A 13,740-nucleotide genomic window follows, 5' to 3' on the forward strand; every position below is an offset into this window, starting at 1 on the left:
AAGAAGGTCAACCACCACACCAGAGATCCAAGAGTGCCTACAACTGAAAGCAGGAGAATTGCATCCAGCATCCATGTGGAATCTAAGCCCCCTCTTGATATAGATGTGGAGTGGACACAACCATTCTAAGGTCCACAGGATGGAGAAATAGAATATGGATTAGAGTGGACTTATTGATCTTCTATTCATGAACTATTTTGATTAGTAATCGAAGAAAATGTAGCATTGATTTGGAGAAAGTGGCCATGGTAGCTGCTGAGGGTAGGGAGTGGGAAGAAGAGATGTGATGTGGGGGCATTTTCAGGACTTGGAGCTGTCCTGGGTGGTACTGCAGTGACAGTTACTGGACATTGTATGTCCTCCCATTGTCCACTGGGTGGGTTGGGGGAGAGTTAAACTATAATGTGGACCATTGACCATGTGGTGCAGCAGTGCTCAGAGATGTATTCACCAAGTGCAATGGATGTCCCATGATGATGGAGGAGGTGGTTGTTATGGGAGGAGTGGGGTGAGGGGAGTGGGGGGTATATGGGACCTCATATTTTTTTAATGTAACATTAAAAAAATAAAGACAAAAAAAGAAAAAAGAAAGAAAACAACTACCACCACACCTTGTGTGGTAACATGGATTGGAGTTTAAGAACTAAAAAAAATAAAATAAAACAAAATAAAATAAAATGAGTTAGTTTGTGTAAAACTTAGAACAACTCCTAACACATAGTAAATACTACACAGGTATTTGCTATTATTTTTATTCTAAAACTTGTTGAGAGAAGAGATGCTTGGATATGCTGCGAAAATGTTGTAGATTGCATTAGTAAGTTTGCTTTAAAATAGTGGTAAACCACATCCCAAAGCCAAATAGAAACTACTTTTCACTTTTTGCTCTTTTGTCTTATCCATGTCTTGGGATGTCTTTACAATTACCCACTTCCATTAGCATGAAGACTGGGAAAGTAGGTCATTAACTACATTTAAGATGAATAATTTGGTCTTGGGTTCTTCTGAACTTGTCCATGAGCCCTGGGATTCACAAGCAAAAACAACACAGAAACACATATAGCTATACTGTTATAAAAACATTGACACTAATGGAGTTGCATGGGCAGATGGCCTCCAGAAACAAGGATGGGGCACTTAGGACTCTCTTAGTGGGCAATGATAGGGTCAGGGCATGTCTGTCCAGGAACATCATCAAATGCATGGCCCTCTCTTCCTTAGCACGAGGCGTGAACACTCTTATGCCACACAGTGCGGAAGGACCACCTTCAGGTTTTCCATTCACTCAGCATGACCTCATTTATGCAGTAAATCAGAAAACCTGCCTCAAGACCACGGCACCCAAGGGCAGCCAAGAAGTGCTGCTTCTGCTGCTCTCCCCAAACCACAGCACCACGCACCTGCCGGAGACCACACCAGACCCCTCTCGGTCCATGCGCGCAGGGTAGAAGGAGCTTTTCCCCAAACGTCCTCCAGTGCTCACCCCAGGCTAACCTATGAGGGCTTATAAAACCTCCCAAGTTTCAAACACACATGGTGTGGGATACAACAACGCGATGGCACCAGGTTTAAGTGAATATCAAAATACTCCTGGGCACCACTGCAAAAATACGAAACGTTCAAGAACTGATCTTGATAGGCAGCTTGATTTAAAGAGCCCAAGCCAGCTCTCCCAGAAGTTGGGTGTGCTTCCCTTCTCACTTCCTATTGCTCCTGGGGCTCTCCTTCTTAGAGACATTTTGGGCTACATAAACACAGTGGAGAGTGTCTCTAGATCTCTACTACGAGAACTTCTAGAAAGGTCTGTGGGAATATGCCAAATGTGAAGAGAAGTTATATCTTGATAGTGGGATTATGGGTGTTTTTACATTTTACACTTTATATATTTTTCAACTTGTCTACAATGAGCAGGCATCACATTTGAAATCAGAAAAAAAAATATGTTTTATTTTTCACAAATGGACTGGGCTACCTAGAAGGGAAAGGAGAAACCACCGCACAGCCCTTATACCCCTGGGGCTAATCCAAATCTACCACACACTCCAGAGGACGTCTTTCTCAGGATCGCGACAGAACGCAAGAAGTGTGCAGCTCCAGCCCACGTGCCTTCCGCAAATGCTTGGTATACTAGCAAACAGAGCGAAAATTAGAGCCCAGTGAGAGCTGGGTGTAAAGGGTGTGAAACATCTACAGACAAGTCTCTTCTGAAGGGCTGAGACAGCTATGGGGACACATGGAGCTGGCAGGTCAGAAGCCAAGTGGGCAGCACAGGAGATGGAGGGACAGTTCCAGGGTGAGGGAGGATAAGCTGAAAGTGCCTGCAGGAATGGGGAGCGATATTGCAGGGACAGATGCAGGACATTATATATCCTGCCAGAACCCACTGAATGGACTGGGGGAGAGTGTAAACTACAGTGTAAACTATAATCCATACAGTGCAGCAGTGCTCCAAAATGTACACATCAAATGCAATGACTGTGCCACAATGATGGAGGTTGTTGATATGGGAGGGGTGGGGTGAAGGGGGTGTGGGGTATATGGGAACCTCTTATATTTTTTAATGTAACATTTTGTGTGATCTATGTATCTTTTTTAAAAAGACAATAAAAAATTTGCTTATTTTAAAAAGACAATAAAAAAACTTCTATATGGTCCAGCAATCCCATTAATAGCAATATATTCAGAAAAGCTGAAAGCAAGGATGCAAACTGACATTTGCACACTGATGTTCATAGTAGCATTATTCACACTTGCTAAAATGTGGAAACAGCACAAATATCCATCAACTGAGGAATGGATTTTTTAAAAATGTGTTATGTCTCCTCTACTTTTGAGGTAACTTTTCCATAATCTAAAACATCTCTAAAAATAAAGTTTTTCATTGCAAAAAAAAAATGAATAGGGAGTGGAGAAGGGAACTCGAGGAGCACAGTGTGTGGCTGGCAGAGCTGAGCTCCCTGCTCTAACAATGGGTCAGCAGTAGGCAAGAGGAGGTGTGGCTAAGAAGAGAAAATGGAGAGTTGATCTGATCTCCTTCTCACCCACTCCCCCCCAAGACTGAGCACCCATCAAACTGTCCCTTCTGCTTGTTCACTGCCCTTGGGACCCAGCCCCCTCGCCTGCAGGAAAGGCTGGGCCAGCCCCGGATCAGAGGTGCTGGGGCTTCAGGAGGCCACGGCACCTCTCCTTGCTCCAGCTGTAAGACCAGCTCGATTTAGAAAACAGGAATCCTGATGGATCAATCAAAGATGAAAAATGTCTCACTGAACTATCCATGGCTCTCCTTTCCTTTACTCTTGGGACAGTGAAGCTCTAAAAGCAAGATTTAAATAGCCTGCCTTCAACTTGTCGAACTCCCCATCCGACAACTTGTGTCCCTCCATCAACTTGTTCCCACCTCCCACATTTCCTACACAGGGTTCATTTTAATCTCAAAATTCTGGAATGGCTGCCCCTGTGCCACAGAACAAAGTGCCATTGGTTATTAGGCTGGCTATACAGGAGGGCTTGATTCAACTTGTCAAATCCCAACTTTTGAAACCACTCCCACCCTTCCATGCTGCCCTAACCTAAGTGGGAAGAGTGGTCTACTTACCATTGTCCAGCGGGTACCCTTTGAGCCTCCACTCTCACCCTTCTCCCTGCCTGGAATACTTCCATTGTTTCCCTTCTCTCCATAGTTAAGTATTTCTGCTCATCTTACAGGCCCTACCTCCCCTAAAGCTGACCTTTACCACCTCCCTTCCCATCACATTCATTCTCTAAACCAATGCTTCTCAAACTCTCTGTGGTGAAGACCAAGGTTTTTTGTTTCTCATTCTTTTTTTTTTATTTTTTTAATTTTATTTTATTTTATTTACTTTGTAATAATATTACATTAAAAATATATATATGTGAGGTCCCATTGAACCCTACCTCCCCCACCTTGTTTTTCATTCTTTTAGTCAATGAGATAAGTCCAGTGAAGACAAGCTTGGAAGCTGGGCAGTGTCAAATTGCAATAAAAGCTTCTAAATGCTTTCTATCAATTTATGGACTTATTCCATCACCGATAGGGAATATGTTCACTTACTGGCACTGGATTTACAGATTGCACTGTCAATGGCACTGCTCTAGAACATTCATTTGGCATTGAGCATATTCAGCCCTCTATGTTTAAAATGTGGTTTTTCTGTGTGCCTGCCTGTCCTGCCAGCCAGAAGCTACCCTCCAGGTGGGCAGAGACCTGCCTTATTTATTTGTGAACACCCCACCCCAAACTGTAAGGTACAAGGACTGGCTGACAATGGACCCACAGATTATGGGGGAAGTTTGGGATTTTGAAGTAAAGGAAAATGTGATGGCAATCAGCTACATCCCCCTATTATAACCTTGATATAACCCTCCCCAGTGGGCTGGGTAAACCAAGGGTCTGATTAAAGTCCCCGTACTCATGGTTTCCTTGATCCACACAGCCTCACCCTCCTCATAGCACCCTCTAAAAGTCATTCCACAAAGGGGGTACAATAAATACCTGAAGACTGCATGGCCCAGAAGACTTCACCAGGAGCACATCTCCCATTCCCAAGTCTTTCTTTCACATAGCCTGTTAGTGTAACTGGTTTCCTATTAGCCTACTCAGGAAATAAAAATGTGTTGATAATGAAAATGTAGCATATACATTTACATGAGCATAGAGGTTAATGCTTCATGGTTAAGAAGGTAGTGAGAGAAGGAAAGAAGAGAGAAGAAAATGAGGAAGAGGAAAAAGAAAGAAGGAGAAATAAGGAGAAAACATAAAGGAAGGAGGAAAAAGGGGAGGGGGGCAAAATGAATAAAAGAAGTAGGTGTTAAAGGGGAGAGATGAAGGAGACTCTCCTGTTTCACAAGATGCCTGGTGACAACTTGTTCCTGCTGATGAATCTGTGGGTGACCAAGTCTCCCAAAGACTTGTACTACGTGGCCCTGATGTGGCTTTCTGAATGTCCTCAGCAAATTAAGGAATATGGCCTTAAAAGAGTCTGGATTTCTAGAAAGAGTTATATAGAGCTATTACTCACTGTTTTAAGTGCCCTATAGAAATACCTTCACTTTCCATAAATTATCTGGGAGTAATAATGCCAAAACCACACTGCATGATCAGACCACCCCAATATCAATTAATCCTTGCTCACTATCCCCTGAGGGTGCTGGGGCAGGGATGTCGCCATAATGCTGAAAAGCTGTGTGCAAACGATGAAGACTGGGGAAGAGAAACGGAGTCAGATCTCTTTAGCTCTCCCACGAGATGCCGCTGTAGAGGGCCCTCTGAGCAGAGGGCAGGTGCCCCCATCCTTCCCCAGAGAAACTCACAGCCAGCTCGGCAGATGTCAGCAGCTCCTGGAGGCAGGGACTGGAAGGCAGGGAGGATACTCCAGCATGGAGGGGGCAGCAAGATACAAAGACCTGGGAGGAGGATAACATGAGAAGCAGGTAGAGGCAGAGTGACCTTGAGGGAAAAGGGACTAAAGGCAGAGAAAGAATAAAATGCCCAATGCTCTTTAGTAAATAGAAGCAAAGCAGCGCAGAGTCCTCAGGGCTTTTGAGTAGAAAGCTGAGTTTTTCTGGCCTAGTGCTTTCCTTTTGAGAAAAGAGGGCCCTGAAATGCTAAGATTTGTCTAAAGGCGCACAGCTGCCTGGGGGCAGAGTCAAAATTAGAACTCAGATCTACCTCGGGCCCCACCCACCTTCTCCTGCCATTGCACTCTTGTTGCCCCTGCTTTGCTGGATGAATAAGTGAATGAATTCTTCTCCCTGAGCTTCATCATGACACGTCTCTCAAAGCAGTGGATTCAAGAGAAGAACAGGGGAGATGAAGCCAAGGAAAAGAGAAGGGCGAGCAAGGAGAGGAAAACAGGTGGGAACAAAGAGGCGAAGGGAGAGCCGCCGAGGGCCACCTGCTCACCTGAGCCGCGCGGAGGGCATGGGTGGCAGGCTTACCGAGGAGGACCGGGACGGGGCGCTTCATCTGGGAGAACCTGAAGACCCGGACCCCAGCTCACACCTGCTCTCCTGGCATCTGGCTTCGCAAATCCCAGCAACCCCCGCCCTCCTAATTCCCTCTTCCAGAACCCCCGTCCCCTCTCCCTCAGACGCGGTCCTTCCAGCCTCCTTCCCTTACCTTCCCTGCTCCCGGAGGACCCACTCGCTAAAACCCCCGCCCCAGCTTCCAAAGGAGTCTGCTACAGGCGTCCTCCTGCCGCCCCTGCCCCGCTCGGAGGACCCGAGAGGAGCGGGCGCCCGAGTGGGTGGAAGGGAAGGGAGAGGGTGGGGGAGACGCACAGGCAGGCGGAGGCACTGGGCGGAGAGGAAAACCCCGTCACGGGAAGGCAGCGGCGTCTGCGCCCCCGGGCCGCCTCTCTCAGAGCCGCGGGCAGCCCGCGCAGCCTCACGCCCGCCTGCACCCACCCGCCCCGCGTCAGAGTCTGCCGTGGCCGCCCGGTCTCCTGCTTCACCTGCCCCCCAAACGTCCCTGGATTCACGGATGGGCGCCCTGTGGAGGGATGCGAGGGCCTAGCAGGTGGGGCCAGGAAAGGGGCGAGGGACGTGGAGTTGATGCTGACCGAGAGGAAAGCTCGGCTCAGCGCAGGAAATTGGGTGCCTGCGTCCGCGCGCGTCCGCTCTCCAGGGCGTGCGCTCTCCAGGGCGTGCGCTCTCCAGGGCGTGCGCTCTCCAGGGCGTGCGCTCTCCAGGGCGTGCGCTCTCCAGGGCGTCCACTCTCCCGGGCCTCAGATCTCCGCACCCAGGCCCGCGAGGAAAGGGCGGGAGGAGGACAGGGGAGAGAAGAGGTGGCCAGGGGAGCTGGCCCCGGCCCCACAGGGGCGTGAGAGCGGGAGCGAGGGTCCTCCGGGACGACAGGGGAAGGGGCCCTACCTGCCCTGCCGCTCCGCGGGTTCCCGGGAGCGGAGGAGCAGAGCTCGGGCTGCGAAGGTGCCGCCGCTCCTCGTCCACCTCCGTCCTCCTGGCTGCCCCCCGCCCCAGTCGCCAGGACGTGCTCAAGTCCCCGCAGGCTCGGGTCTAGCGACCGCTCAGCAGCTCTTCCATCTTCCTCCTCCTCTCACTCTCACCAGACCCACCTCCTCTCGCGGTCTCCCTCCTCAGCACCCACCACGCCGCCCTGCACGGATCCGCGGTGTTTGCATCCGCCGTTACCCCCACCGCCCCACCGCAGGTGGAACAGCGTGTCCTGACTTGCCAGGGGTCCCCACGACCCGGCCCGGCAAGGTCACCTGCCCGGGGCAGAGGCCAGGGCACGGCCTGCTCAGAGCAGCCTTCACAGGCAGCTGGAGGCTCGTAAGGAAGAGCAGGGCAGACACCGGAGGCCAGGGGCGGTCCTGCGCGCTTTAGTGAAGTAGGGTAGAGGGGCCACACATGAGGGAGTGAGGAGGGGGAGTGGGTGAAAAGTCACCTCTGGCCATTCACAGGGCGCCTGGGGTGGCGCCAGCCTGTGTTACTAGGCGCTGAAGAAGGGACTGACTTGCTAGAGCTGACTTCACGAGGGGCTGGCCTAGAGCCGGGATGCTGACCTCTACTGAGTGGACATCAAACCGGCCGGAGCAGTGGGACACACCTTCTTCAGGAAACGGATTAAGAGGCCGAAAGGCTGTTCAGTGTCTTCAGCTGCAAGCAAAGCAATCCCTTTCCTCTGCCCGGTAATATCGAAGCACCCTCTCAGCCTGAAGCAGTGAGAGCCGCAGCATCCAAATATCTCCAGATGAGGAATGAACAAACATGAGGCGAGTGCAACCACGGAGCGAAGGAGACTTATTGTTGCTGTAGTTATCTTGTGTCAACGCAAGAACACAGACGTAAGGACTGTGGCTGCCAGGGGTTCAGAGGGGAGGGGACAGGGGAATGGGGGAACGCAGGGCAATTTCAGGGCAGTGAGATTATTCTATGTGATCCTGAAACCATGGGCAAATGACAGTATACACATGTCAAAGCCTATAAAACTGTCCAGCACAAAGCGAAACCATAATGTAAACTATAGACTTTGATTAGCAGCAACGCTTCAACATCGGTTCATCAATTTTAACAAATGTACCACACTAATGTAAGATGCTAAACTATGTGTGTGGGTGGGGTCATGGATTTTCCCTGTAACTTTCAGTGTAATTTTTCTGTAATTCTAAAACTTCTCGAAAAATAAAGTTTATTATTACAAAAATTTTAAAAGAATCGCCATGGGAGGGGCCTGGGTATCTGCAGTGCTAACGAGACACCTTTCTCCTTATGAACCGTTGTGGGGAAAATCCTGGACTTTGAGTCCTAGTCTTACCTTCACCATTAAACATTCATTGTGGGACTTTCAGAAAAGAAAAAACATTGTTTAGATCCCAAACAGCAGAGAACACAAGGGCTCTATCTACCTTGGACCACATAATGGACCTAAACAAACAAATCACTCACTTTCCACAAGAATACTCGGTAGCCTAAGGACTGGAGCTGTTCATCCACAGGGTTCTCCACCTTTTTTTTAATCGATGACATTCTCATGAGCTTCTCCACTCCTCCCACCCCAAACGCTGGTCCAGCCCTTGCAAGCTCGGCCTTACTCCCTGTTTGTACAAAGACATATAGGACATAGACATGCAAACCCTAAATATCCTTTACTCAAAAGTTAAAAATTACAAAAACTGTCATAGGAAATCATGATGCCTCTTCAGTGCTGCCCCCGCAGTAGTTGGGAAACTTTCTAAATCAGTGACTGGATAATCATTCATAGAATTTTTCCAGTGGGACCACAAATAGATACGCACATGGAGCTTTATCTCTAATCTTTCTTCAGCTCCCAAAATACAAACAGCTTGAAAAAAGATGTTCACATTGGAAGCTTTAAATTATCAGAGCCAAACAAGAAGTTTATTGTCAGCCAGGTTTGTTGGACAGAATTGAGCCAGAGGCTGAAGGCTCTTCTGGCTGGAACTTGAAAGACCTTGCACCAGAATGGGTGTAGAGACAAGTGAAGGAGGCCTAGAGACAAAGCCCCAAATGGCATTTGGAGAATCACCACTACGGTACTCTGGGAGTGCGGTGGGGCCACTGTGGGGTGGTTCTCCTGCACCATGCACAGATAGAACCTTAAATGGAAATTCTTATTGAAATAGAGGTTGTAGGATTTCTGTTCCATGGCCAGGCTCTTAGGTCTCCCCGTTTCTAGGGTTGGCTACCTGGTTCTCTCCTAGATCTGCCCCAGCATTCGCTGTGCTTTCTTTGCATTCCTTGACTTTCTCACTGTGTTTTCCACAGGAGGTGAGCCAGTCACAGTTCTCTTTAGTTCCTTCCTCCAGCCAGTCTGCAGCAGTCTTGTTCTCAAAGGAGACCCAGAACAAACTGCATGACCTTTCTTCTAGGGGAGCTGGGATGACAGCTCTAGACCCAGAGCAGAACTTGGAAGCCTCTTGTGTGCAGGTGTCCCTGCAGTTCCTTTTGCATAATTCTGGGCCACAAGCTTTTGTTTCATCCCATTCAGATGCCCCATATGCTCAGCGAAGGAAAGCACCAAAGATGGGAAGGAAAGGCACACCTGGAGGAGCGTGCCAGCACAGGATGACACCACGAGGCTGATTCTCCTTCAGTGGCCACTCTGCTCGTGGCCGAAGCCCACTTCCCAGCAGGCTTGTCCAGGCCAACCATCCTCTCTCATAGAGGCTCTCAAGCCTTCTGTGTTCCTTCTTCAGATCGGCTGGACATTTGGAGACTGGACATGCCATAACTCCTACAGCACTTCTCACAACTTCCACCTTAAATTCCAAAGGGCACCTTCCCTTCTTGAACTCCCTAATCTCACCCAGTAACCCCCCTCCCTACCTCCCTTTGAGATACTCCGATATTCTTCAACACCCCTCCCCCAACACCGTTTTTGCCTTCAGTGATCCCCTCATTTACCTAGTTCATCAATTTTCATTTTTTATTAGCCATGACCCACTATGTCTCCTGCTTTGCTTTAACCTCTACCCTCCCCTGTCCATCTTCCTTAAAACTCAAATATCTCCCCATATCCCTACACTAAATGACACTTGTACTCGTCCCCTCTCTTAATTATCCATACTCCCCAATCTCTACATAAATTAAGTATTCAAAAAATATTTCTAAACATCAAATACCAAAAATAAATTATTCAGTGTCCTCCCACAAAAAGTATACTTCTTTCCTAGTTAAAATTTTTGTGTTTTCTAATTCCCCACAAGTGAATGTTCCTTTTCAATCCATACCCCCCACAAGTCTCCGTCTTCCTTAGCGCTCACACACACACACACACACACACAGCGCCCAAGGACGCTGCGGCTCAAGGTCCTGGCACGCCCGGCTCGTTACGCCTGGCAACTTCGATTCTGAAGGTCTCTGCTTTCTCCCCGGAAAACGGGTCCCTTCAGCTCAGCCAAGACACGGGGTGTGCAGGGCGCTCGACAACTGGGGGACCAGCAGCCTGCACCGGTGCCCGCCTCTGGCGGACTCACCGCGCTGCCACGGAAACCTGCTGCCATGCAGACGCCCCTGCCAGGGAGATGCTGCTGCCAGGGAGATGCTGGTGCCGGGAGACGCCGTTGCCATGGAGACGCCCCTGCCATGGAGACGCCGCTGTCAGGGAGATGCTGGTGCCGGGAAACGCCGTTGCCATGGAGACGCCCCTGCCATGGAGACGCCGCTATCAGGGAGATGCTGGTGCCCGGGAGACGCCGTTGCCATGGAGACACCGTTTCCGGGGAGACGCCATTGCCGTGGATATGCCACTTCCGTGGAGACGCCGTTGCCAGGGAGACGGAGCCGAAAGGCCGAGAGGTCCGACCCTGGGGACCTCAGCCCCTTTTCTCCGAGGGTCTGCGGGGCTCATGGGGGCTTCAGCCTGCAGATGGGGGCGCAGGGAGAGCGGGAATACGACGAAGCTCTGGCCGAGCCTCGGGTCCAGCAGGGGACTCTGACAGCGCGCAGAGGGCAGGGGAAGAGCAGAAGGGCAGGGGGAGAGCAGAAGGGCTGGGGGAGAGCAGAGGGGCTGGGGGAGAGCAGAGGGGCTGGGGGAGAGCAGAGGGGCTGGGGGAGAGCAGAGGGGCTGGGGAGAGCAGAGGGGCAGGGGAGAGCAGAGGGGCTGGGGAGAGCAGAGGGGCTGGGGGAGAGCAGAGGGACTGGGGGAGAGCAGAGGGGCTGGGGAGAGCAGAGGGGCTGGGGAGAGCAGAGGGGCTGGGGGAGAGCAGAGGGACTGGGGGAGAGCAGAGGGGCTGGGGAGAGCAGAGGGGCAGGGGAGAGCAGAGGGGCAGGGGAGAGCAGAGGGGCTGGGGGAGAGCAGAGGGACTGGGGGAGAGCAGAGGGGCTGGGGAGAGCAGAGGGGCTGGGGAGAGCAGAGGGGCAGGGGAGAGCTGAAGGGCAGGGGGAGAGCAGAAGGGCTGGGGAGAGCAGAGGGGCAGGGGAGAGCTGAAGGGCAGGGGAGAGCAGAGGGGCTGGAGGAGAGCAGAGGGACTGGGGGAGAGCAGAGGGGCTGGGGGAGAGCAGAGGGACTGGGGGAGAGCACAGGGCCTGGGGAGAGCAGAGGGGCAGGGGAGAGCAGAGGGGCTGGGGAGAGCAGAGGGGCAGGGGGAGAGCAGAGGGGCTGGGGGAGAGCAGAGGGGCTGGGGGAGAGCAGAGGGACTGGGGGAGAGCAGAGGGGCTGGGGAGAGCTGAAGGGCAGGGGGAGAGCAGAGGGGCTGGGGGAGAGCAGAGGGACTGGGGGAGAGCAGAGGGACTGGGGGAGAGCAGAGGGGCTGGGGGAGAGCAGAGGGGCTGGGGGAGAGCAGAGGGGTTGGGGAGAGCAGAGGGGCTGGGGGAGAGCAGAGGGGCTGGGGAGAGCTGAAGGGCAGGGGGAGAGCAGAGGGGCTGGGGGAGAGCAGAGGGGCTGGGGGAGAGCAGAGGGGCTGGGGATGAGAAGAGGGGCTGGGGCAGGCCAGGAGGCTAGAACGGGGAGGGGAGAAGAGGAAGGGGCGCCGGAGCCGTGGGGGAAAGAGAAGTCAGGCGCCGGGAACGGAGGGTGGGCGTGGGCTCCAAGGCTCGGGCCGTGGGAGAGCGAGCGACCTGCAGGCGCGAGGCTTGCGGGAAGGCGCGCCCCGACTGGGGCGCAAGGGGGTCCCCGCGGCCTGGAGGCGCGGAGGAATCAGGGCGAGGGCGGGGGCGGTTGAGCCTGGGTGGTCCTCGCCCCAGCAGCGCTGCTGCTGACAGCAGCCTTGAGCGCCCCGCGCTGGGGGCTCTCCCTCCGCCTAGCAGGTGGCCACGTGAAGACTCAGCGCAGGCATCCTCCAAATTCCGGGGTTTCGCGTCTTCACCTGCGACTGCGCAGCGTTCCTGCTCCGCGCGGGCGGCAGAGGCGGTTCTCGGGCAGGACAGCGCCTCCCCCGCTGACCTGTCAGCCCAGTCTTACCTCCTGAATCCTGGCGCCGCGGCGCTCCAGAACGTAATCCCAGGTGCGGTGGCTGTGCCGCTTGATGGAAGAGGTGGTTGATGTGGGAGGGGTGGGGTGGGGGGAGTGGGGGGATATGGGGACCTCGTATTTTTTTAATGTAACATTTAAAAGAAAAAGAAGAAAAAAAATTTTTCAAAAAAAAAAGTGGTCCTGAAAAACAAATTTTTAAAACAGAAAAAAAGGAAAGAAAGGGAAAAAATGAAAAATATATTTTTTTGAAAGTGGTCCTAATTGAAACCTCAGTAAATCCCTCCCCCACACAGGGCTGGACCCCTTCACCCTCTTCCAGTGCTTTTCCTTCAACCCACTCCCAGTCCTTAAAAAGCTGATTTGTTTTGACAGAGTTAAGTTCAACTCTCTCTCCTCTGCTATAGCAACCCCTAAACAAAGTCGTCTTTGCTCTTGGTAAGATACGGCAACACTTGTTAACAAAAGCCAAAAAGTGGAAACAACCCAAATGTCCAACGGGAGAATGGGCCTTATAAATGTGGTATATCCATTCAGCGACCTGCTACTTGGCAAGAAAAAAGAATGTACTACTGATGAATGCAACAGCACGGGTGCATCTCAAAAGCATTACGCTGAGTGAAATGCAGTAGTCAACGGAGCACGTGACATACGAGCCCATTTTAAGAAGTTGCAGGAAATACTAAATTCTAAGGCAGCTCAGTGGTCGCCTGAGGTCAAGGCCCCTTGAAAAGGGGTAGGGAAAACTCTTACGGACGCTGGAAGGTGGTGTAGATTGATTGTGGCAGTGGGTTCACAGAGTGTACATCCATCAAAACTCATTAAATTGTACCTTTTGAATAGATGCAGTTTTTGTACGTAAATTATACTTCTGTAAAATTTATGTAAATTTATCAAAAACAACAAAAATGTATCAGCAATAATGTCTCATTCTGTTTTATAAAGTACTTTCAGATGCAATTTTTCAAAAGGCAGAACATTAGCAATCCTAATTTACAGGCACTGAAGATACAGCTAAAACAAGGGAGACTAAGCTACCTGCCCTCGCAGAGTGTACATTCTAGTTGGAGAAAGGCAATAAACATGTAAAAAACGTAATCAGTACACTGAAAGAACAGGGTACCAACAGAAAGCAACTGTATTCTATTTCTCCACGCTCTGGGCAAGCCATCTAAGGGGGCACTTCTTCCCCACCACCGGTGAAGGATTGGGCAGACCACTCCCAGATTATAAAATGTTCGTTGCTCACTTTGGGTCCTGAGGATGGACTGATTAAGTAAATAAAATGATCAAACTCCTGTAATCATCAAGACTGGTTTGTCCCCTCC

At 51.2% G+C, this 13,740-nt stretch overlaps 1 long non-coding RNA gene across 1 annotated transcript; it reads right to left on the bottom strand.

Moving 5' to 3' along the window:
• Positions 1-8,150: 8,150 nt before the first annotated feature.
• On the bottom strand, positions 8,151-13,339 carry LOC139437326 (uncharacterized). Its single transcript, XR_011647090.1, has 2 exons — positions 12,404-13,339; positions 8,151-10,649 (listed from the first exon to the last, which is right to left on the bottom strand). It is a non-coding gene; the product is annotated as an uncharacterized lncRNA (long non-coding RNA).
• Between the last annotated feature and the right edge of the window lie 401 nt (positions 13,340-13,740).

Source organism: Dasypus novemcinctus, chromosome 22 (assembly GCF_030445035.2).
Source record: "Dasypus novemcinctus isolate mDasNov1 chromosome 22, mDasNov1.1.hap2, whole genome shotgun sequence".
Taxonomy (NCBI): Eukaryota; Metazoa; Chordata; class Mammalia; order Cingulata; family Dasypodidae; genus Dasypus; species Dasypus novemcinctus.